The sequence below is a fragment of the Vicugna pacos genome, chromosome 11 (genome assembly GCF_048564905.1).
Source record: "Vicugna pacos chromosome 11, VicPac4, whole genome shotgun sequence".
Classification (NCBI taxonomy): domain Eukaryota; kingdom Metazoa; phylum Chordata; class Mammalia; order Artiodactyla; family Camelidae; genus Vicugna; species Vicugna pacos.
In genome coordinates, this window is record NC_132997.1 from 43,140,630 (window position 1) to 43,165,443 (window position 24,814).

The 24,814-nt window shown below is 37.4% G+C and overlaps 1 protein-coding gene and 2 long non-coding RNA genes across 15 annotated transcripts in view; all 3 read right to left on the reverse strand.

Moving 5' to 3' along the window:
• Positions 1 to 9,947, reverse strand: part of LOC140699295 (uncharacterized) — a 61,096-nt gene extending 51,149 nt beyond the window's left edge. Inside the window, exons 1-2 of the long non-coding RNA XR_012077343.1 lie at positions 9,728 to 9,947; positions 8,744 to 8,881 (exon numbers count right to left, since the gene is read on the reverse strand). This is a non-coding gene — a long non-coding RNA (uncharacterized lncRNA). The remainder of the gene's footprint in view (positions 1 to 8,743; positions 8,882 to 9,727) is intronic.
• Positions 1 to 24,814, reverse strand: part of NRG3 (neuregulin 3) — a 940,531-nt gene that overhangs the window by 816,922 nt on the left and 98,795 nt on the right. The window lies entirely within an intron of this gene.
• LOC140699296 (uncharacterized) lies at positions 10,805 to 23,845 on the reverse strand. Its single transcript, XR_012077344.1, has 4 exons — positions 23,757 to 23,845; positions 12,602 to 12,651; positions 12,043 to 12,132; positions 10,805 to 11,102 (listed from the first exon to the last, which is right to left on the reverse strand). It is a non-coding gene; the product is annotated as an uncharacterized lncRNA (long non-coding RNA).

Consider the following 24,814-nt stretch of genomic DNA (forward strand, 5'->3'; position numbering starts at 1 on the left):
CATTTCTTGTGAACCACCCCCTACTCCCAAGCAAATAGGAAAGTGTTGGGAGCCTAGGAACCACTGATCAGTCAGAGTTGAGATCATCAATACATGCCATTAAAATGAATATGGTTTATTTATATGACTTTCATCTGTTTGAGTTCATAACCAAAACAAATCAATAAGAAACTATCATTATCTTGTCCTTTTTAGGGTCATAGAGAATTGAATAGATTTTAATAGCAAATTTATATAACTCAACATAGAGAACATTAAAAACATGCAACTGCATGTAGGATAACTGAGTAAGAACATTAGAGCCAACATACATAACATACTGTATAAAAATTCTGTAAACACATTTATTGTCAATAAAAAAATCCTTGTTTTAAAAAAATTCTATTATCTGACCTTGCACAGGAATAAAAATGCAATATACAAAGTTAAATTTCTGAAACTTGTTCACTGAAACATTTTGACTAGAACAAATATTTGAATTCTCTGAATTCATATAAAAATTCATACACAACTGAATGAAGAAAATAAAACTTGTCAATACCTGCTCTCTATTTTCCTACTGAATATTATCTATATAACCTCTTACTCCATGATGAAAAGAAACGTTGAGAACCACCAATGACAGGAAAAAGCTCACACCACTTCACTTTGAGATGAAGACAGAAGTTTCCTACCTTCGCCATTTAAGTACAATTCTGTGTGTGTGAAGTGGGCTGGCTGGGAGTACTTCCGTCAAAGGGTCACCTGTTCAGCACAGATAAAACACAATCTGAGTCCCCAAATAGAACAAGCTCACTAGATGCCCTGTGGAAGCCAAGTTCTGTTCTGAAATCCTAAGAAGTAACTTAGAACACCAGAGAAAGACAAAGGGTCAGAAGAAGGGTTTACCATCTGAGATGGAGAGGCTTCTCTGTTCATCAGTGAGGTTCCATAACTCTTCCAGGAGAGGCAGACCCCTCTAGGGCCTTGAGTGTTGAGCTGCTTCCAGAGTACCTCCTGGGTCCTCTGACTTGTAAGGGAGGACTCTGAGTGAGCTATGGGGTAGGGGTCTCTGAATCCCCCCAGTAGAGCAAGACGGGTAGGGCTGGCCAGCAAAGCATCTGCTCCAACAAACCGCCACCTCTTCTTTATACCTCTGGAAAAGGTAGCACCAAGAAGCAAGTTTGCGCTGATGAAGCCACTTCTGGAACTTTTCCCGCTATGGTAAAGGATGAGGTGGCACCGATAAGCAAGGTTTTCGTTGATAAAGGCACTTCTGAAATTTTTCTTACTCACGGAAAGGGTATTTTCAGTAGCAGATGATCTGCAAACCAGAGCACTGGAGGAACAGGAACTGCCCTACAGAGCAATGGCTGTGACTGGTCCACCACCCAGCAAGTGCTCCCAGGAGGCACAAGTGAGGCTGGAAAGCAGGACCCCAGCACATTGGTCAAACTTCTCACCCCACTGCCCTTGGTCAGTGCACGTTATGTTCCCGAGAAAGATGGATTTCCCCTCTCCAAACACCCCTTGAGAGATGCTCTTAGGAGAGCTTGCTCTCCCTTTTCCTGTGAACTGCTGTATCCTGTCTAACCCTGACCAGGCTTCCTCCAGTGGGAGGTAATTACACCTGCCCAAGCCTGAACGAGGAGGGGGCTTGGAAGGCAGATGCTCCAAATGAAGAGATGTCAGAATAGGACCCTAAGTCTCTCTCTGAGTGTGGAGCTTTGCAGAGCACTGAGCCTCTCTCTGTTCACACACCAAATACATGTGCTTGGTAAAATGTTGGACTTCTTGAAGTCCCTAAGGACCTTAAAATCCTGCACCCGATTTGGAGGGGAAATAAGAGGAGGGTAGAACCTAGTCTTCTACCTCAGTGGCGGGATACAAAGCAAGAACCCTAGCTTGTGCAGGCTTGTCATTCTGAGTTTACTTACGCTTACAGAAGCAATAATACCTCTCATGTTACACCTCAGAAGTTTCTATACGACTTTTTGCCATATGACTAAATATATATTAACATTTTATTACCACCTTCTATTCAAGTATCATTGGTGGATAAAGGCAAAACAGTAATACTGCTTTTAAAGAAAATGTGTATTTGATACATCTATGTAATTAGCTGGGAGTGGTAGCACATCTTAACAAAACTGCAGTTAAATTTTAAAATCAACTTCACACTTGAAACAGAATAAGGGAAATTCAGGCTGCAGGATTTCATTTCATGGGGCTGACAAAACAGAGCTCTCCAGCTAGGCCTCTGCTTTTCCAGAACACAAGGTCTATGAAAGCATATGCCTTGCATTGAAAACTGGTTGAAAGACTATATTGAAACAATAAGCTACAAGGATAAATTGTACAGCACAGAGAAATATTGTCATTATTTTAGAATAACTTAAAATAGACTATAATCTATGAAAATACTGAATCACTTTATTGCACATCTGAAACTAACATAGTATTGTAAATCAACTATACTTCAATTAAAAAAAAAAATCAACCCAGGCTTGCCAAAATGCCTGCAGCCAATATTGCCTTGGAATTTTCTTGATCATGCTAGTGTATCCAATAAAACTATTTTATGTTTTTGTATTTGGTGTGGCTGTCTAACATTCATACTAAATAACTTTCCATTGAACTCTTTTTAGAACTTCTCTTTGGAGTACTTTGCATACTCAGGGTCTCACATTTATCTGTCTAATCACACTCTGCATCTGGATCCAATTCAAATGTCTTTTTCACCTAACATACATATTAGCAGCATCCCTGCCTGGTCTCTTAGAGTGTTCTGACAACATGCTGAAACGTATGCTTCAGAGCAGCCACTAAATTATAAGGAAATCACCGCTGTGTAACTGTCTGTGCAATGCCTGCCTCTCTTGCTAATTCAGAAGCCTCATGAGGACAGCAACAGTGTTAGCCTTCTTCACCCTGGAATCCCCCAGAACCGCAAATGGTGAACAAGCAATAAATATCTCTCAAATCAAATAAGGAATTACAGGATATGGGCAAACAGTAGAGTGCCTCTAATTGAGAGAGAAAGAAAGAAGGAAAGCCAGAGTCAATGTCATATTTCTTTTACAACTTATTAGGAAAATGCTTAGAACTCAACAGCTGTAAGGTTTCAATTGTAAATATCAATCATCGTTCAAGATGACTAGAGGTGAGAAGCTGAGCATCTAAGCTGACTTTCTTCTGTGTGAATAGGCCCACGAGGTTGCCATCCTGCTTGCACTGTACCTATTTTTCATTCTATTAAAAATGTTTACCAGAGTAAAATAATACAAAAATATTTTAAAAGTCAAGGATTAAAAGAATAAAGGAAAAATATGATTTATCCACAGATATAAAAATATGCAAGAAAACCAATAAATAAATCAGTATAATTAATAAGATTATTCAGCAAAATTACTAGATATAAAATCAATATGTAAAAAATCGTATTCTTTTATATCAGCAACAAATTATTAGAAAATCTGATTTTGGAATAATCACATTTATACAAGGATAAATAATAACAGAGATATGACTAAATCTAATAAACAGATGAGAATTTAGAATAAAATACTAAAACCATATTGAATATCAGAAAACATACATAAATGAGATATGTATTATGTTCATAGACCCGAAGGGCCTAAAGGCAACTCTTATACATTAATCTATAAAATCAAAGCAATTTCAATCAAAATCATAGTGTTCTTGACAGAATGTGGCAACTTTATGCAAAAATAAATGTGGATGAATTACAGATCAGTATCTGTCAAGGCAATTTTGAAGAAGAAGAGAGGACTTAGCTTAACTGCTATCAGACTTCACTCTAAAACTGAAGAGATTAAACAATGTGTATAGTTGAAGGCATAGAAGGTAACAGAATTAGTGGTTTTAAAATAAACTTCATGTATCTATGAGAGCCTCTGATTGAACAAGCTACAACTCTGTGAGCAAAAGACACTTTTGAGCAAAGTGCAGGAAGAACTGGCTCTCCAGGTGGAGAGGAAACATTCAGATCTCTACTTCTCTCCAAGCAAACAAACAAGATGAATTTCTGATGGATTAATAACTTAGATCAGATCAACAAACACATAAATATTCAGACTATAACAGAGAATACATTGCTGAAATCAAGAAAGGGACACACAAAGAAAGACAAGCAAGATAAAATTAACATATTTGAACACATTAACACTGAAAATTTTTATAAGGTAAAACTTACCACAAGCAAAGTGAAAAGAAAGTTACAGGTGGGAAGAAAATAAATCAATCCATACAAAAAGGAACATTATACAATGAACTAAAACAAAATGTAAAAACTGACTTGTAAGAAAAGAAGACAAACAAATGAAAAATAGGCAAATTATATGAACAGGCAACTGAAGGAAGAAGAAACTTATAAAAACCCATAAACACACAAAACACATGCTATACTTCTAACCATATAAAACATAGTCAATCAGTAATAATCAGGGAATCACTAATTACAATAATCAGCTATCATTTTATGCTTATTAGATTGTCAAAAATCAATCTGACTGATTTTAAAATATGGGGAAACAGGATCAAATACATAATAGAGGAGAGTAAACTGAAGCTCTATTTAACATTTCACAGTTGAAGACAGACAAAATTTACAACCCAGTAATTTGATCTTCAGGTTGCTACTCTAGAAAAACTCTAATATATTTCCATAAGGTGACATACAGAAGGACATTCATTACAATGACGCACGATTCTCGCACACACTCACACTTCCTCTTCAATAACTTGTGAATTTTTTGAGATCATGTCTTACTCACCAGTGTAAGAGTAACAATGCTCTCTTGATAAATGTTTATAAAAAAAACAAACGAATGAATGAATGAACACAACATGCTAAGTACACTGCAGACCCTAAAATGTCTTTCAAAGCATTTGCTTATTATAGGACCTCACATTAAGAAATTTAAAAGTCAAGTCAAACATGCAGCTTTAAAAAAGGACCCTAAAAGCATTGTAGAAAGATGAAAAGTAGCTTTACTGGGGTCACTCACTTGTGGTGTTTTTATCATGAAACCAAAGGAACAAACGATTATAATATTATTGAGATATTCCCTAGTAGTTGTTCTGAGAACTATAATAGGTTATAAAGAAATTTTTTTTAAAAAATCAACTGTCTTCTTTGCCATGCATTGGTCCAGTTTTATCATGTCTCACTGAGAAGCTAAACATAAAAATGTCTGTTGAGCTGTGTAATTTCACAGACTACTTTACAGTGATGATTTTTAAATGTTAATATATGTAATCTCTGGGATTTCTGAAGTTTTTAAATGTTTAATCTTATTTCATAAAATACCAGAATTTATATTTGCAGAGACGTGTGGCTTCTGGTCCTAATAAACGGACCAGCATAAATTCGTATCTACCGCTGTAGGCATAGGATGACCAAAAAGCCTTTCGCATTGGAAAAATCTCCGGGCAAGGATTTATAAAACTTCATTTTCTACTTATTAGATATTTGCATCCCCAGCCTTGGTGAGTCATGTCTTATCTTTACATCTCAGTTCTCATCTATCACAGACATCCATGATCCTGCTTTTTCCCACCTAAGAGTGTCGTAATGGCCAGAGGAGACCAAAGCAGATGACAGGCATCACTCCAGTCGGCTAGGGCCACCATAACAAAACACTGGGAGGCATAAATCACAAAAATCTATTTTCTCAGTGGTCTTCTTTCTGCGTCTGAGTCCAAACTTTGTCATCTTTTAAGGACATCAGTCATATTGGATTAGGGCCCACCTCAATGACCTAATTCCAACTGAATTACCTCTGTAGAAATCCTACCTCCAAAGGCAGTCACACTCTGAAGTATTGGGAGCTATAGAATCTCAACATATGAATTGGGGGGGAACAAGTCTATAACACAGTGCCTATGACAAATCTTTACTGTTGACAAAAGAATAGCTCTTTAAACTCCACCATACAAACCTGAAAAAATATGGGATTTGCTCATTACTGGTTAGGTTAATGATGACTACTGCTGGAAGTCGTAAGTGGATGAGAGATACGAGAGAAAAAAGATAAAGAATTAAGTGAAGAGTTCATCACTCCTACTCCTTTGGTTTGCCCTGTCTCCTATATCATCAGTCTCTTTCTCTCTACTAGCTTATCCCTGTCACCATGCAAATACTCCCTAGTATGGTAGCTTTCAAAGTTTTTAAACTATGATCCATATGAGGAAATGTATGTTATATTATGATCCAATATACACCTATACATGTGGGAAAATATTTAACTATATGTAAATATTTCATAATAATATATGACATAAAAATAAAATTCTTACCTTTACCACATGAGATGTACCCTGATTTTTTTGTTTTATTTTAGTTATTTTTTAAAATGATGATCAAAACCCACCAAAATTATTTTAAGACTACACATGGTTCACAAACTTCAGTTTGATAGATACTGCTCTAGGATATCACTTTTTCAAGGCAAAACAAAACCTTCCTTTACTGCATATGCCCTCCATCAACCGCCATTTTTCTTTGCTGCCCTCTCAACCAAACTTCTCTAAAAAGATGTCAACAAACACTCTCTCCACTTTTTCACTTTCTGTTAAGCAACTCAGATCACTCACACCTGGCCTCTACCCCAGCCACTCCATAGATCTTCTCTTGGGATGGTCACCAGCAATCCCTCATGTTGTCAAATCCAATGGACACATTCCAATCACCTTTCTCAACCTCTAATAATAGCCATCCATACAACTGGCCATTCTGTCACTCTTAAAATACACTGATCTTTTGGCTTCTGACACAGAAGTTTCCTGGTTTTCTCAAAACTTCATTGTGTAAGTCTCAATCACTTTTTCCTACCTCGCCCTCCTTTACTTCACCGTAGCAGATAATTATCAGGGCCCCATCCTGGAACCTATCCTCCTTCCAATCTATCTATCCTAGACGCTGTCAAAACTAAGTTAAATATCATGTATAGAGTTCCCAGTGTTTATCTCTTCCAGAATTCTTTATGATCAAGGCTCATCCATTCGGTTGCCTATTTGGCATTTCAACTTGTATACCTTATATGAGACTCAAATATATTTCCAAATTCATAATTTTATCCATAAACCCACTGATCTTCCAGTGTTTCTGACTAATTACAAGACCACCTACCCAGATACTCTTGTCAGAAACCACAGTTTCCTTTTCTTTCCCTCTCTCTTCTACAAATTCAGTTCACCGGCATAAACTGTCTCTTCTCATTTCAAACTACATCTCAAGTTTCTTTCTTGGACTATAATGATTCCCTTCTAGCTGGTCACTCACTGTTTCATATGTCTCCACATATCAGCACTCCCAACCACACACTCATCATTTTCCACAAAGCAACCAAAGTGATCTTTTAAAAATGTAAATTATATAATACCATTGCTTTCCTCCTCTCCCAAGCATACATTCATAATGTCTGGCACTTACTAAGCACTCAACATTTTTGAAGAATGAACAAAAAATGCACTTGCCATTCAGCCTTGGGAGAGACAAAGAAGCTGAAACAAAATGTATTCCAACTGTTTTCTTGTATATGTGGTCAGGGAAAAGAAGAGAAGAAAAGCAAGGATTTGTACAAAAGAGCCATTTCTGGAATGTTTCGATGTGATTCAGTGAAGTCAACACCATATATCCTTTCAAATTATTTAGAGCATAAAAAAGATTGAAATTATCAGGCTATGCGTGTACAAGCCTACAAACCTTCAACTATTCAATAGAAATGTAATGAATAAAGTTGGCATGTATGTTCATCCCCATGTTTCTGGGATCAGAATGGGAAAATTTAGAAGGTGTATATTAATAGTTGTATAATAGTATGGGTTACCACTTACTATAAACATTCCATATTTCACTGAATCCTCACACCAAAAAAAAAATAGAATTTTAAAGATAATCATCACCACTAATTAAATAAGGAAACTAGAGTTTGTAAATATTAAACAACATACCCAAGAAGTTTTCTCAATTCCTGCTTAACTCCTGCACTGTACTGCCTACCTCTGAGAGCGGAGAACTTTAATAACTACCAGAATATCCAAAAACCATCCATACCTGACATGTAGGATGTATATGAGCTCTTCCAAAAATCAAGTCTATTTTCCAAAATGCATAAAGCAGGACTTAAAACATCATGGTAACTATGTGGTCCCTGGAGTCCCTGGAGTAAAGCTGTCTTAATTGAGTTGATAAAGACATAAGGGGAACACACTGAGTGTCAGAGTTCTTATATCATTGTTGGTAACAGTATAGAATGAAGCCTTCAAACACAATACAGTCATCGTATTGCTTAGGGACACCTGTAAGCAAAGCAAGGTAATGACAGATATGAAATTCAAGATATCAATAGCTTCTTCTGAGCTTTGGGAGGAAAGATGTGACTGGGAAAGTGCACCTGGGACCTTCAGTTAAGAGAAACTGTCGAAATTCTCATAGTTGAAACCTGCTGGCGTTTGGATTGGACCCAGGTTTTCTGACTTTCAGAATGGTGCTCTTTTCACTGTTGTACACTAATGGCCCCAATAACATTCAATCCACGTGAAAATGCGTCAGTGTAGACGGGTGGGAAAAACCCTAAAGATTTGGGTTTGGAGGGGAGAGTATAGCTCAGTGGTAGAGCACATGCTTAGCACGCACGAGGTCCTGGGTTCAATCCCCAGTACCTCCATTAAAAAAAAAAAAAAATATATATATATATATATATATATTCATAAAAAAAAGATTTGGGTTTGAATTTACCTCTTAATATTTCATAAGCATGCCAAGTTCTTTATTCTCTGGGCTTCTGTTTTCTAATTTATAAAATGAAGAGTTTAAAACTGGAGAAAGTGTCTAGCACATACTCAGAATATTGCAGGTCTCCATTCGCCAAATTTACTGAAAAAACAAGACAGACCCTTCAGTCTGGATTTGAAATGAAAGAGAAGGGGATATATGATGATTCTAGTCAGCCTGGGATAAAGTAGGATGGCATGTTTGTCACACGCACCAATTTAAACACTAACTGCATCATACATCATTTAGAAAGTAAGAACAGACATAACTATACTCAACATCGGTCTTCACCCCCAGATAATTCTAAATAGCTCCTTAACTAGGTAAGATTTCCTCTGCACCGAATAGTGCTCTCTCTTCTGTTCCAATCTGGGAGGAATGTAAAGGGTTTAAGACGTGAACAACTAGTGTATTCTATGTCTACTCTGCCCATTTAAGCGTTTGACATTTTACGGAGGGTAAGATTGGCATTTCAATGTGCAGACCAAACGCAGCAAAAATGGAAATAGTTGAATAGAGTTTATTTCTAAGGAAAATGACTGGTTTCTTAGCTCCAGTGATGGTCACATGCAATGGAGTAGCTCAGGTTTGAAACATAGGTTTAAATGACCCCAAATGCCTCTTGAGGGTCTGTGGTGATGAAGAGCCAAGCTCTGAGGCAATGGATGTGTTTCTATTTTTAAAAATGTTACAAATAAGAACAACTACTCAGGTAATTTGGTTCGTGGCATGATTTCCACAACTGACCTGTTGGGTCATGTGACTTGGGAGGTTTCTCCTGCCATCAAGATTCCATGTCATAGATTTGTTTCTTACTTCAAAAATCTTAGCTCTCAACCTGGGTTTTGCTGTTATCACTTTCCAAATGTCCCAAATCTGACTCTCTATGCACAACTGTGTATTTTAAGTGATCAATCCCTTGGATACGTAGCAGAGATATACAAATACCTGGAATCATGACCTTCTCCTCAGCAGGGTGCCTTTGTGGACCACCGTGGCACAGCCAAGAGAGAGTCCCTTTCATTCTAATCTAGGGCGCAGGGGAGGAACATGTCTTCAAGAGGCACACTCTAGTGGCATGAACTGAAGATGCAGAGAGCCCCAAAGTCTGACCACCAGCCCGAGATGCAACCCGCGTTTCCATTAAAAGAAGCATGAGTGACACGTTTTACCCAATGCAAAAGAGCACACAGTTACTACAAAAAACTGCACGGGCACTGAATTACAGTTGTCCTCTCATTTAAATAAATAAAATAGTTATATTTTTATGCTCCATTTAGTTTGCCCAGCCTTCATAGATTTGGATACAAAATAGTAGGATTCATTAAAGTTGGATAGGACGGGAATTAAAAGGTGAGACAAATATTGAACAGGGATGGAAAGCCTCTGAAGGCCCAAAGACAAGGTGATTCCGCTTTTTAGAGAAACCCGAGGTGCGCCAGGCCTGAGGTAATGAGGTCCCCAGGGTCACTGTTTACAGACACAAAGACAAAAACGTATTTAGCAACTGTAGACGTGATCTGGAGTTTTGTTAGTCACAGTTCTCCTTATTTAATATAGTAACGGACAAGTGATACAGTGAGAGGAAAGTATAGGTGGCCACGATTGCAAGATGAGTGACTTTGTCCAAAAAAGAGATTTTCAAGTTTGCAAACATTACATTACACGTATTTGTGCAATTTAATTAAAAAAAAAAAAAGGTTGTTTAAAGGGCTCCAATAAAGGAAAATGATTGCCTGAAGTTACTAAATGCATCACAATGCTGTTGTCATAATCCCCTCCTAAACCCAGAGGGAGGAATTTTATTAGGTCCCAAACCCACACATAACCCAAGAACATGTGCATGTATTTCTATGAATACAGATATTACAATATGAAACAGCTGGTCAACTTGACATTTTAGGAACTGGAAGTGCCTTTTCCTCTTAGTCTTTCAATTCAGGTAGCAGGATTTTTTTGAAATCAGAAAAGAAAAATCAATACAAGAAGAGATCATTTTGTTTTTCTGAGTTTAGAAAGTCAGCCTAAAAATTTGCTAGCTTTATTATGGGTGGAAAACAGGGCACTTGGGGAATAACATACAAGTTCCTTTATCTTTTTCTGCCCTCTCTTTCCCTCTCTCTCCATTCCCCGTCTTTTCTTTTCCTTTTCTTCTTTCTTTTTCTCTTTTCTTTTGCTTTTCTCTTTTATCCATTCCTTTTTTAAATGTATGAGTCTGAATGACAGTACAGGAAGCTTTTTTCAAACAGCAACAAAAAAACGTTGTAGAACATGATCTTTATCTTCATTATAATTGGAATTTATTCACGGAGATTGTTTTTGACTCAGAGCAGAAAGAAAAAGAAACAGGACAATGTTTGTTTAGTTTTAGTTTAGAATCTCTATGTAACATTGTTAGGATATTACATTAAAAATCTAAACAAATTCACGAACTGAATGAAATTATTTTAAAAGACGAAAAGGACAGAATAGCAGCTATGTTCTTGGAAGACCACTTAAGAACAAGAATCAATTTGAGTAATTTTGCAACAGAAATTATCATATTGCAATGAATTGCATTAATTCGAGATTTTCTTTCAAGTTGCTTATTAACCAAATATACTCAGCTCTTAGTGCTTGCTACAGATGTAAAATTTGTAAGTTAATATATTCATTTTTGGAGATTTTGCTGAATAAATTATTCTAACACTAGTTCCTATGCTATTCATCTTTTACTCTAGAATAATTATAAGAAGGAACCTACTGAAGAGGCTTTCAGGTTGCAAATATTAATCATTTAATGGCTTTCTTTTATTTATTTCGATGGTATTTTATAATATTTCCTCTGATAAATTAATCGTCTCTTTTCCTATTTGCATTTACGACTCTTCATGCCCATTATCAACCACAGAGATGTTAACATCAATATGAATTGATAAGGAAGCCACAGTTTCTGAACTGACCTCTGCCTTTGACATCAAAGAAAATAAACATAGTAAAGTATACAGGGAAGGATTCTACCTGAACTGAAAATCTCAGCGGCCCACATTGCCTGAGCTGGAGCATATGACTTTTTATGGATTATTAGACGTTCCCCTCCCTCTTAGGATTACTAAAAAATGGATGAAAGCACTAATTCAAGCTTCAGATTTTAAAAGCCATCCTACATTTTCACACAGTTCTCCAAACAATACATGTCTAGTTATCTTACAGGCTTCTCTCAACTTTCAGTTCATTTATTCATTAAGCAAATACTTGTTGAGAATATACTTTATGCCACTTACTGTTTTAGGTGTTTGGAATACATGAGAGAGCCAAACAGGTAAAGGTTCCCATCCTCATAAAATTCACATTGTCATAGGGGGAGGCAGACACTAAACAATACACAAAATAACTAAGTAAACTGCATAGTTTGTTAGAAGGTGGCTAGTACTACAGAATAAAGAAAAAGGAAATCAGCATAAGGAAAATCAGAAGCAGGGGAGGCAATGAGCCACAATTAAAATAGTGTGCTTACTTCTCACTGAGAAGATGACACTTCATTAGAGATTTGAGGAAGTGAGGGCATTGCTCATGTGGGTCCCCACCCAGGCTATTTCAAGCAGAAGGGAAAGCTTGAGGTGAGAGTTTGACTAGACCCAGGCAGCACAAGCAGCAGTCCTGGCAAGCAGTTGGCTTCTTGACAGGTGCCGAAATTACAGCTAATGGTTTTGCAGGTGCACGGGATGTGAGCAAAGACAGAACGGTGGAAGCCAAGGATGACAAAGGTCTCCGCTTCCAATCCTGGATCCCATGAGTCCACCATTCACATCTCTCCCAGAGGAATCTGTCTAAACTACAAACCTGATCATTTCCCTCTATGACTTAACTTCTCTTCGAGGACATTCTGTAGCCTAGAGGGAAAAAACGGAAGCTGTATATATGCACTTTGTATGTCACTTAACTTTCCTGAATGTCACAGTTGTTTTCTGTCCAAATGGCATAGGAATGACTATTTCATAAGATTTAGGGCAAGCGCAAATGCACAAATATTTATGAAAACTTTTCTCTGCCGCATACAACTGATTGATTAATAGAAGTATGTGTATTTTAAAAGTATAGGTAAACTAAGTTCCAATGGGTTATTATAAATAATTTTTAAAACACATAGAAAAACAAACTTAATGCATTAAAACTAACAGAGAGAAATTTTAATTTCTTTTCATCTAGCATCTTTCCAAACAATTTTTAAGCTGATAAATTTGGATACAGTCTCACCACTGGATTAGGCGTGATTATGTTCCAACAAAAATATGTTTAGAATAGACATCAGCAAAGAAGTTAAAACTGTCAAGCAAAGATCATGAGATAAGATATCCACCTAACTATGCCTGACTGAAGCAAGAATCACTGTATTCAATTTGTAATCTCCACGTATCCAGCGCCCCGCTAAATTGGACTCACATACATCTCTGTGTTATCTACACATAATAAATTAGCAATATAAGTAGATTCAAGACATGGATGAAGCATCATTTATTAAAGTTATCACCAATACTTTCATGCACAACCATAGTTTTATTCAATTTTATTCTTGTCTGCTAGTTGTTAAAGGCATAAATGAAATTTATTTTATATGAGCATATATGAGTCTATTTGGTAATGAAGAACTCACTTCTTCAGATTGTGTTATGACTCCCAAAGAGAAAAACGTAAGAGGTCTAAGTAGTCTCATTACAAACTTGAACATTTTTATAAGATGCCCTGACCTTTCCAAGGGAAAACTGTTTCTCAAACAATAAATTTTCATTTCAACTTAATAAAATATGATAGAATTATCCTAAGTATGTGGTATTAATTTTAACTACCCATTGGGCCAAGGAAGTGTCCAATTTAAAAAAAGAAAAACACACTTTTTTCCAGAGATTTTAGAAAACCTAAGCATGAATTTGTTCATAATTATTCATCACAGTGGAACAATCCCAGAAAAATCTGATTCAGAATTAGTAGTGCTCAGAAGATTGAATCTTAGGTGTTTTAAAATGCATATAAACATATAATACATATATGATAAAATATGTTATCACAATAAAGACAGCAATTTTACTCTTAAGAAGGTCATGCTCACATATTATTGCTACTTAAAATACAACTTTTGATTTTCAAAAGAACTACTACTAATAGTTGAGACTGTCCCAATTATTTAAAATCACATAGTAGGAAACATTGATGCATTTCTTTCAATAGTTTTGGTATGAGTTTTGGAAATTGTTCTATTTGTATTTCAACATTTTCCTCAAACTCTGTCACTTTTAGAAAAGAAACTTGTTAGTTGAGCCTTGAGGTTTCAAAAATACATTTTCTAAAGAAAGGTACAAGTTTTATCCTTCACATAAATGAAACCTTTTGACTGTCAATAGTCACTATAGTAGTAAATATCCTTGAAATCTGAAAATGTGTTTCTCCTTAAAAACAGATTGCCATGCTATGGGTTCTTTTTAAAGTGGAGATGTTTAAAAGAAAACGGGTAGCACTATTTGAGATTTATGCTTTTTGACTAGGCTTATTTCTCATGACAGTGTAGGTGTGAGAAAGGGGGGGGAGGCATGGAAAAAAGAATTAATATTCATTGCATCCTTTCTCTGCGGCACACACTGTTCTAGCACAGAACACCTTTTGTGTCTTTCATTCCTTACAATAGTCCTAGAGGTAAACAACACTAACATCATTTCCCCAGAGAAGGAAACTGTGACTCAGAAAGAGTCAACAACATTGACAAGTCACACAGAATCAGTGGTAATATCCAGACTATAGTCCAGATTGTCTGACTCCAAAAACCCGCTCCCACAAGGCTTAAGGGTATGAAGAACTGAAGACACCAGCACAACACAAAGATCATCTATTCGGAATGGCCAGCGTAGAAGGCAAGATTCTACAGGGTAGATTTCCAGCCATGGGAGACAGTTTCCAGAGTCACGCAGAGAAGCATCGCTAACTAGACCGAGCCAACATTGACTAGGACTCAAGTGAATAAACGTTACATATTTCAGCTCTCTAGACTTAAAAGTTTACCACAAGGAATATTTGCTTGATAACGAGTACACACAGGCTTAATCACAGTCCACACATCTTATTTCTTAAGCCCAGACATGCCCCTCATCACACTGAAAATATCCTTGCAACTATCAAGCTCACTGAGAGGAGTGGGCTCCGAAGCCCAGCTTGTCTCTGCAGGAAGGAGACCAGAAGTAGCTGCCAAAAAAAAAAAAAAAAGACCGCTGAATTAGAGACCACGCACCATGACAAAGAAAGACGCACAAACCATTCCGTCCGGCTCAGGTCAGATGTGATGGAAGAAACTGAGCTGAGATGACATTATCATCTGACTGTTAAAAGATAAAGATGTAATTTGGTGCATATGTGAGGTAAGAGACTGTGCTAAGCCCTTTGAGGATACAAAGACAAACCTGGTTCAGGTTCTTCCCCCAAAGAGTCCCAGGCTAGGAAGAGATTATGCATGAATAAATGACAACGATGTTCCATACGAATCACTGATGGTGCTTATTTGACATCTATGATGGCCCAAGCACTGAACTCTTTATGACTCAGGTATCATCTTAATTCTCCCAAACCCCGTAACATACACATTATCACTTCTACTTCACAAAAGAGGAAACTGAGGCTTGGAGATACTAGTCATCATACCAAAGACCAAGACAGCATAACCAGTATGTACTAATTGGAGCCCAGAGCCCTCCAAATACTTGGCCAGAGCTCCACATTTCACTGTGGCAGAGATGGAGAGAACGGATTCAGGCAGGTCCCAGGGGAAAGGGACAATTCTCTTGTCTCAGCGATCACTGTGCTTGGAGGAGAAAACATGTGAGCTGAGTGCTGAAAGACGGACAATGTTTACACGTAGGAGGGTGGAAGAGAGGGACATTCCACAGCGATCCCGCACAAGCGTGGGGGAAGGAAAGCAAGGAGCCAGAACGCAGAACAGAAAGAGGCCTGGCATAGCTGGAGCATAGTGTCAGAGAGGCAGGTGGGCCCCCGGGAGACTCCGAAAGCTGGAATGAGGTGGCTCCCTGTACCCCGTGGACACTGTGGAACCCAGAAGATCTCAGCAGATAAGGGAGCTGACCAGATACAATACAGGGAGGTTAATCTGGTAGCAGTATGCAAAAGTGAGGAAATTCATAAGACTCTTTCAGATTCCTAACTTCAAGCAACCTTATCTAGACCATTCACAGAAGCCTTATCCAGTCGATTAAAGGATTTAAATATGTGATTTTGAGGAAGAATAATAAATAAAAATTATTTATTATTATGCTTTTGTTTCAAGCCATACCTATGAGAAGACGTTTATGCCAAGTACTACTTTCCATATACCCGGAATCAGTTTCACTAAGTCACAGCATTGCACTACTTGGAAATGTTCCCAAATGATGATCTAGAGAATTCAGACTTACAAAATTATGCACCTATGCAGCATACACAGCGGCTCACCCACACAGCAATCACTCTCTCTCCTTTCTCTCTGCTCTTCCTCTCCCCCTCACTCTTTTTCTCTTCCCTCCTCTCTCCCTCTGCCCCTCTCTCTCATCCTTCTCCCTCTCATCCTCTCTGTAAGCACAAAGGTTCAGCAGTATCACTAAATAATCACAAACATTAGCAGAAAACGCCCTCTCATTTTCTAAATATGCACTCATTATGGGTATGTGAGATATAAGGTGACGACCAATTGGCAGCAACATGTAAATCTCTTATCCTAGTCCAAATACAGCACCTTGCACCATTACATCATATTGCAATGCTATTAATTTTTCATTAAGCATATGCTTCAATAAATAGTAATATTCTGACTTACTGTATTGTGACAGAAGGCGGAGTGTGGAGGAAGCAGAGATCCATGAGCCATTTGGTTATCTCATTTCAAACAATGACACTGGCAACATTTTCCTGGAATTCAGCTAAATGACAACATTTTAAGGGATACACTATAGACTTCAGATATGCATAATGCAGCATTTCCATGCCTTGTGTAAATATTATGAAATGCCACCAATGCCTTTAAACAATAGACAGGAAGCTCTGACAAATATTCTCCTCCTAACGGCCAGGAGATGCATTATCTACCTGTCACAAATAAGCCAACAGAACTGTATGATACTTTCAAATTTTCCCATCATGTTCATACTCAGACAGCTGTCCTCTTTCTATTATTGAAACTTGAAAGCAGAATCCTTTTTAGAAAAGCCAGACATTATGCCTTAGAAAGAAAGGAAAGAACAATTCCCAAAGATGGGTGTAAAGGATCACGTACAGATTGGCCAAGGTTGCCCGCTGAGAGGGCCACGTGGAAACAATTAAAGCCACTGCACCCGCTTTTTCATGGGGATGGTCAAGGTAATATCAAACCGACATCAGGGCCGGTATCTAGATCAGGCACTGGGGAAGCATTAGAAATTACAAGAAAAGGTGGTCTCTCTCTCTCTTCCTACATCCTCAACCGCTTCCCATTTCGAAACAATCGTAGGAAGTAAGTGAAATTATGTGCTAACATTCCATGACAACTCTGAACAGAAAGACAGAAACCAGCGTGCAGCCAACATAGCCAGTTCAAATCACAAGAGAGAGCTCTCCACTCGTAGGCAGTCACAAGGTACGGAAAGCACAATGCCTTTCCTGAAGTCCACCCCAACCCGCCCCCAGGCAGACAGCCACAACAGCACAGAGGCTGCAAGGAGAGGCCCTGGAGCCGATACCACACACCTTGGAGATTCCTTCCAAAGCAATCAGCTACGCATGCACGGAAAACAAGCTGGCAAACAGGAAAAACCAGCAAACCTACTAGAAGATGTTCTAGGAAAGATGGGACGACCAAGAGAACAGAAGAAATGCCCCTCTGTGAAACAGACCTTCTATATGACATGTGAGACTGCTGGAGGAAAGTCCTAGTGGAGTTACTTTCTTTTATCTCATTTACTTGCATCGTGTAATAACATAATATGATTTGAGATTCACTACATCATTATACTGTTTCCATAAAATACCAAAAGTGAGCACAAAGGAAGAATGGCTGTGTTAGATGGAACACACAATGGGTGAAATCAGAGATACTGGATTAAATATTAGAAAAATCGAATGTCGGGGAAAACAAGGGATTCAAATGAGCTCAGTGCAGAATGATTAAGACATAAAAATGTTGACAGAATGGGACATAGGGAAGACATGTTCAAAAGACCAAATTTACACACATGCACACACACACACACACACAAATCTGAGAAAGAGAGTAAACGCTGTTATAACAATACAATTTTTCTTAGCTAAAGAAAGATTTGAGGTTCCAAGATAGGACTCAAGAGCTACATAAAAATAAATTTATTAAAATAAAACCCTAAATCTCATTAAAATCAAGGCCTTACTTTTTATTTCCAAGATTTAAAAATCCTACAGGTATACAAAAAGAAGGCAATTTTAAAAGAATTAAACTAGATCAGCTTCAGATTTGACTTTCTTTCAACCAGATACCAGAAAACAATGAAACAAAACATACTCCACTCTTCTGAGAGAAAACAAACAATGACCCAAGAACTAAACACCCAGCATGTGCTTAATTAATTGACAATAGATAAGAGCAGTGGAAAGCTATTCTCTTGTATGCAAATTCTTTCAAAGTATTCAACATTTTATCCTTTCTGCAGAGAAATATAATAATTAAAGGCATGTTTTACCTAACCAAGAGAATAAATTAAAAACAATTAGAATGAAAAGAAGAGGAAATAAACTGGGAAATGTGATAAAGAGTTCATTCTCGATTTTTCTTGAATATTATCTTTAAGCTTAATGCAATGCCCAAAAGTAAATCTTTAGCTATTTTATATAATAATGGCCATTAAAGTTACAGACATAAAAATGCAATATTGTCAACAGAAATGGAAATATTATAGAGAAACCTAAGAGGAATAAAAAGCATATTAAATTACTATTTGACATAGTACACGAAAGAAAAAAATCTCAGAATTCAGGACAATGTAGGGTTATTTTGCTTTGTTTGTAAGAAAAAGACCCCCTCATATACGACTGATAAACTCTAAAGAGCACAGTCTGGCAAGGCGGAACAAAACTCTTAGAAAGAGTGATACCCTTTGTAACAACAGTTATATATATATTTTATAATGTGCAGTAAAACACAGTTTAAAATAGCACAAGTTTTGAAACAATAGGAAATTGGCTAAACGAGGATGGGGCTCTAGGAAGGTAAGCATAGCAATGGGGAAATCTTCACACTGTATTAAATAGTGAAAAGGGGGGATTCAGCATGCTGTATGCATAAATGTACCAAAAAATTCAGATTGACAGGTTCCATTATATGGTACTATATTTTCTACATGAGTAACAGGGAAAATGTATGACTTACAGAGACAGAAAAATTAATATTACAAATAAATCATTTATAAAAGCTGTGGGTTCCATCCAGAGTGCTCTAAGTGTGCACCTCTCGTAGTGGAAACTTGATCTTGCGGATTTGACAGTAAATTTGGAACTGGGAGATGGGAATCCGAATCACAATCTCAACTACTCTTAAGTAAGTTGCGTTTGCTTAGTCAAGTAATATCCCCTCTCTAGGCCTCAGTTTCCTGAACTGTAAAATAACAATAATATACTTCACTTTTCCTAGGTTCTTTTGTTGAATTCATTAAATGCACAGAGTAACAAAACCCTAGTCCAAATCACCTCTAAGGTCTTTTCTAACATTTTTTTGTAAAATGCACCAAATGATAAAAATTAAGCATACAACTTGGGTCTAAGTTACCTCTTCCAAGTGAGAAGAGACAGAATTACTGTTTTTCTAACAGTAACATGGCATTTCATAAAGTGTAAGGGCTTCATGGTAAGACAATTTGGGAAAAATAGAGATTAATAACAGGTTTCTTTTACTGCTAGGTTCAGAGATCCTTTAATATATGGAAGGAATTCTGACACTCCAAGGAGGTCAAACTTTTGAGCATACATCTCCATTATCCTTTGGGCCTCTTTCACGGCTCATGTTCTGCAGACATGCTATAGGAGCTGCTGTCATACAGAGAATGCCTGGATTTCATCACAGCACAGCACGGTGGCAATAGGGTGAGATAAAGACCCTCTCGGAATGAGAACCCCAAAGTAAATGGGAAGGCAGAAAAGCAAGGAGATGACAAGGAGAGCCACTCCGTCTCACTCACAGCTTTAGAAAAGGGACTTAAAATAATTATTGTTGAAATATGTAGTAAGTGGCTGTAATAATGGAAAGAAACCACTCCTTATGGTAGAAATATTAGTTTATGAAAAGTCATCATGGTTTGTGAGCTCAACTGAACACACTGCTTACGTGCAATTACATCTATTCATATGTAAGTTTCTCATGCCCAGAAAAGTGAGACCTAGCCAATGTTCTTCCACTTTTCCGAGTCACGCAAAATGGGAGATGAGAAAGAGGACAGATCTATTTCAAAGACAGTGGAGAGTTATTCTCAGCTATAACTAGCAGGTCTCAGGGGCACTCACAGCAACTTCCACTATGTTGTAAAGGCAAGTGTGTCTAAAAGAAAATGTGTTTCTCAATTAGAAACCAACATGCTTTCCATATGCAATCCTTTAGTGAGCTCTGATAAGTGAAATATATAACCAAAGAATAAAATAATTTTATTTTATTCTATCCAGAACTGCTAGTTTGTTCATAGTTTCAGTTTTCAACCAGCTTATCTTAATGAAAGAAAGAATAGTTTTTGCTTATATTAATGATAGGAAAGAACCCAACTTAAAATGGGATTTTGTTTTCATTACTTGAAAATAATAATAGAATAGGTATTCTTTTAATAAGAGAGTTCTTGGCAGGATAAGTCAAAAATTAAGCATGATATTTTGTCTCAATCTAATTTTACAAATTTTTCCATGATTATGCTAGAAATTATAACATAGTATATTATTTGCTTATCAAAAATCATGGAAATTATTGGTCCTTGGGAATTTATATAGTTCACTCTGAGACGAAACGTTAAAAATGTTTAAGATATTTTTAATATTTAAAAATATTAAAGGTTAATAGATACTATTTTGCTTCAGATGTAAGTAACAGCAAAAATGCAGACTAAATTAACTTTTCTTCAGAGATAATTATTTCTGGTATCACTAAATACCATCAAACAGTAGTCCAGAGAAACTAAAACAGGTTTTGGTTTGGTTTGTTTTTATCTTATGATATAACAAGTAAACAGAATTTTATATGAAAAACTCCTCTAACTTCCAATTTCTGTTTTCTGAGTTAAGTAAGGTTGATTGATCGTAATGTCCACAATGACCTGGTGTCTTCAGGGGCCCACACAGTGTTTACACTCCAGATTATTTCCACATTAATATTCTATCATAGCACCATGTATTAACAAACCACAGTGGTTTTGCACTCTACGAAACCAACGAATCCCGTTCTCATTAGCATCCTTTGAGCGTGTACTTTGAGCTAGAGTGTTCACTACATGCCAAGTTCTGGGCTCAGCAATTTATATTTTTTGTTATATGACTTTTCACAAATCTTATGATTCTGAGGTCACGAGAACCATTTTCTAAACAAAAAAAAGGGTCAGAGAAATTAGCAAAATATCATTAATGAGTCTATTTTTAAAGCAAAATACCATTCAAGGGAACAATTTATATACTGAAAACACTCATCAGTATTGAAATACCAGTTTAAACAGACTGTCAGTCAGCTTTCTCAGGTCCAGCCCTTCCTGGTTCTAAGCCCAGAACATGGCACCACAGACATGCCCTGCTCTTGCATAAATCAGTACTCTACCAGAGGGGAACAGGCAATACAGAGTTCTCAAGTTTTTTACTCAACTTCTTCTCTTCCACCTTCTGGCTCCAAAGATATTGAAACAACCAATCTAACACTTGGAGAGCAAAGTGTAGTAAAACAGAAATCTAGGTTTACATTCTAGGTTTGTATTCTACCAGTAGTGGGAAAGTACTACATATATTTTCCTTAAGTTTTTAGCAATGAGATTTTCCTTAAAAAATATGTTAACAAATATAATTTAGCTAATTTCTACTCAAATATTGAAGGTAACATAAAAGGTATTTCAGCATTAATAACAGTAACACTCATAGTAACAGTTATTAATATGGCTGCTTTAATCTCTTTTCTGAGAATTTCATCAGGAACCTTCCAGCACCACAGGATAGTGAAAAATATGGTAGTTAACATATGTCAGAAATGGGTACGTTTTCACGATACTTACTGCTGTTAGTGAATTTCACGGACTAAATTTTCCCTACTGCATCAGAAGCTATGGTTAATTGGCAAAAGCAGTGAAAATAAGATTAAAACAATAAAAGCAATGTGAATATGTTGCAGTCTCAACTTCTAAAAAGTTATAGCTTCTACAAGAGGGTAAGTAATCTACAGAACCAATGAAACTGGTTTTCTCATATAAAACAATACAGATGCCTTCATAAATGAACCATAAAAACATTCCCTTGGAGAAAATAGACTTAAATATCTTTTAGATTCATCTTCAGATTTTCCACATTTAATATGAGAATACACACCCTCAGGTTACATCTCCCTTCTTCTTCACGACTTAATAGCACGGACATGACTAACAGTAATAAATCTGTAGGATATTCAAGTCAGAAGGAAGCTTGGAAACAACCCAGACCTACACCGCTGTTCTCCAGAAGAGACTGAGATCTAAAGAGTGAAGACAGGGACAGAGGCTTTTGGGAACAAAAACTCCATCACAAACACCTTCTCCATAACCATGCCCCACACATTTTTCACTGTATATTTTGGATCTTCAATCTTGCTCCAGCATCATTTCTCTAATGGTCTATAATTTCCCTTCTGCAAAAAATGTGCCCTTGACCAATTAGCCTCCTTCAAAAATAACTCCATTTCTTTGTTGTTGTTCTTCATAACCAACCTCCTGGAGAGACTTTTTCTATATGCTTTTCTCCACTTTCTCACCTTCTGTCCATCTCTCTACCTACTACAGCTTAGGTCCTGTTGACACCTCTTTAGAAGGACATTTTTTTTTCAAGGTCATCAATATCAACTTCAAGGTGACCTGTATGTCACCATGGGGCAAAAGACTCAGTTATCTTTCTACTCCAACCTCTCAGCTGTATCAGCACAGTTGACACATCCTTTTTCATTAAACAGCTTCACCTCTGGACTTCTCTGACCTCCATCTCTGGTTCCATCCCTGTCTCACGTCACTCTCAGGCTTCTTGGCTGTTTCTTCACTCTCTGTCCAATTTCTAAATGTTGATTATTTTGAGGCTTGATCTCTGAGTCCTCTTTTTTTGCACCATCTATACTCTTCTCCTACTTGGGCTCAGCACATGTCTACATGCTGATAACTCTGACCATCTTTATGCTGATACCTCTCACGCTTATACCTGCAACTCTAGACAGCCTTGCTGAACTGCGTACTTAGCTTCACTCGGGTTTCCAATGGGCATCTCTAACAGAACTCCTAATGTGCCACCATCCAAAGACTGCTCCCACTCTCAGTCTTCCCGGTTTTGTCAACAGCCCCATCATCTACCTACTCCAATAGCCACAAACATAAGGATTATCCTTGATTTCTCCTTTTTCCCTCACTCCCCCGTCCGAGGTATCCAGAAGGGCAACTTGATTCATTCTACCTCTACAATATGCACTAAAACAACTGCATAATCATTTCTGCTCCCAACACCCTAGTCCAAGCCACCACAATGTCTTACCTGCATGACTCCAACAGTCTCTTGACTTGTCTCCCCTCCTAAATCTTGTTCTCCTACTCATCCATTCTTTATGTAAAGGCAAAGGCATTTCTTTTATTTATTACTAAGTATGTCCTGGTTTGGAAAGCCATCAGTGGTTTGTCATCACACTTAAGCAGACCCCACATTCCTTGCCACAGGTTGTAAGTCTGCACATCATTAGCCCTTTTCTAGTCCTCTAACCACTAACCTCATCTTCCATACTCACCTCTAGGTTCCGGCCACATTGGCCTTCTTTCACATCACCAATCAGATCACTCATTTTGCCGTTTCGGGACCCTATCCCTCCACCCTTCCTTCCCCTGGAAATGTTCTTTCCTCCATTGTTGGCAAGGCTTCTTTTCTGCTTCCTTTCAATATCAGCCTAATTGTGACTTCATAAAGGAGGCTTTTGCTGGCCACTCCTTAAAGCAGATTCTCCACTGTTTTTTTTTTTCTATCACCTGTAGTCTTCGTTTCATTTCTTACTGTTTGTAGTTATTTTATTCATTTTTTTTGACCTACCAATTTTTTTCCTAGATAGTTCCTTCCTAGCTAGAATAGAATTTTTAGGAAAACAAGTACTTATGTCTACTTACTTTTCTAGCCTACATTTGCATACACTTATCTGAGGAGAGACAAAGTTCTTCTCTGAACTCGGGATCCAAAAGACTAACACAGGTTCCATTACAGCACTCTGTCACTCCTGGCACAGCAAATATTATCTAGACATCCTGAATTCATATATGAGAAGATCCTGTTTCCCCCACGGCATTTATTTCAGAAGGATGAGACGAAGGTTCCAGATTCCTTTGACAGGGGAAACAGACAGGTATTAACAATAAGAGTAGTAACAATCACGACAGTCACCACCATCACCACCACTGACGGCTTTCCATTCCTTCAGCCTGGAAAAGAAAATATCAAATTTTGCTACACTTGGTGGCAACATCTTGGTTTCCTCTTGTTTCTTCCACCCTGGAAGAGAAGGGAGGTTACTGAGTGGCACTAGCGTACCTTTCAGAGTCCTAATGACCTGGGTTCATATCTTAACTCCACCACTTAACTAGCCCCATGAAGCTGGGCTAATTCTCACTACTTCACTGAACATTCTACTCAAGGAAACAGGGATGGCAGTAATTGGTTCAGAGCATTTCTGTGAATTAAACAACAAAACACTATACTATATATCACCCTTGTATATGCTTGATACACTGAAATCTTCTGTTTTATCCCTGTTGTTTTTCTAGTTTATTAACTGCACCATTTTACTCCATATATTATCTT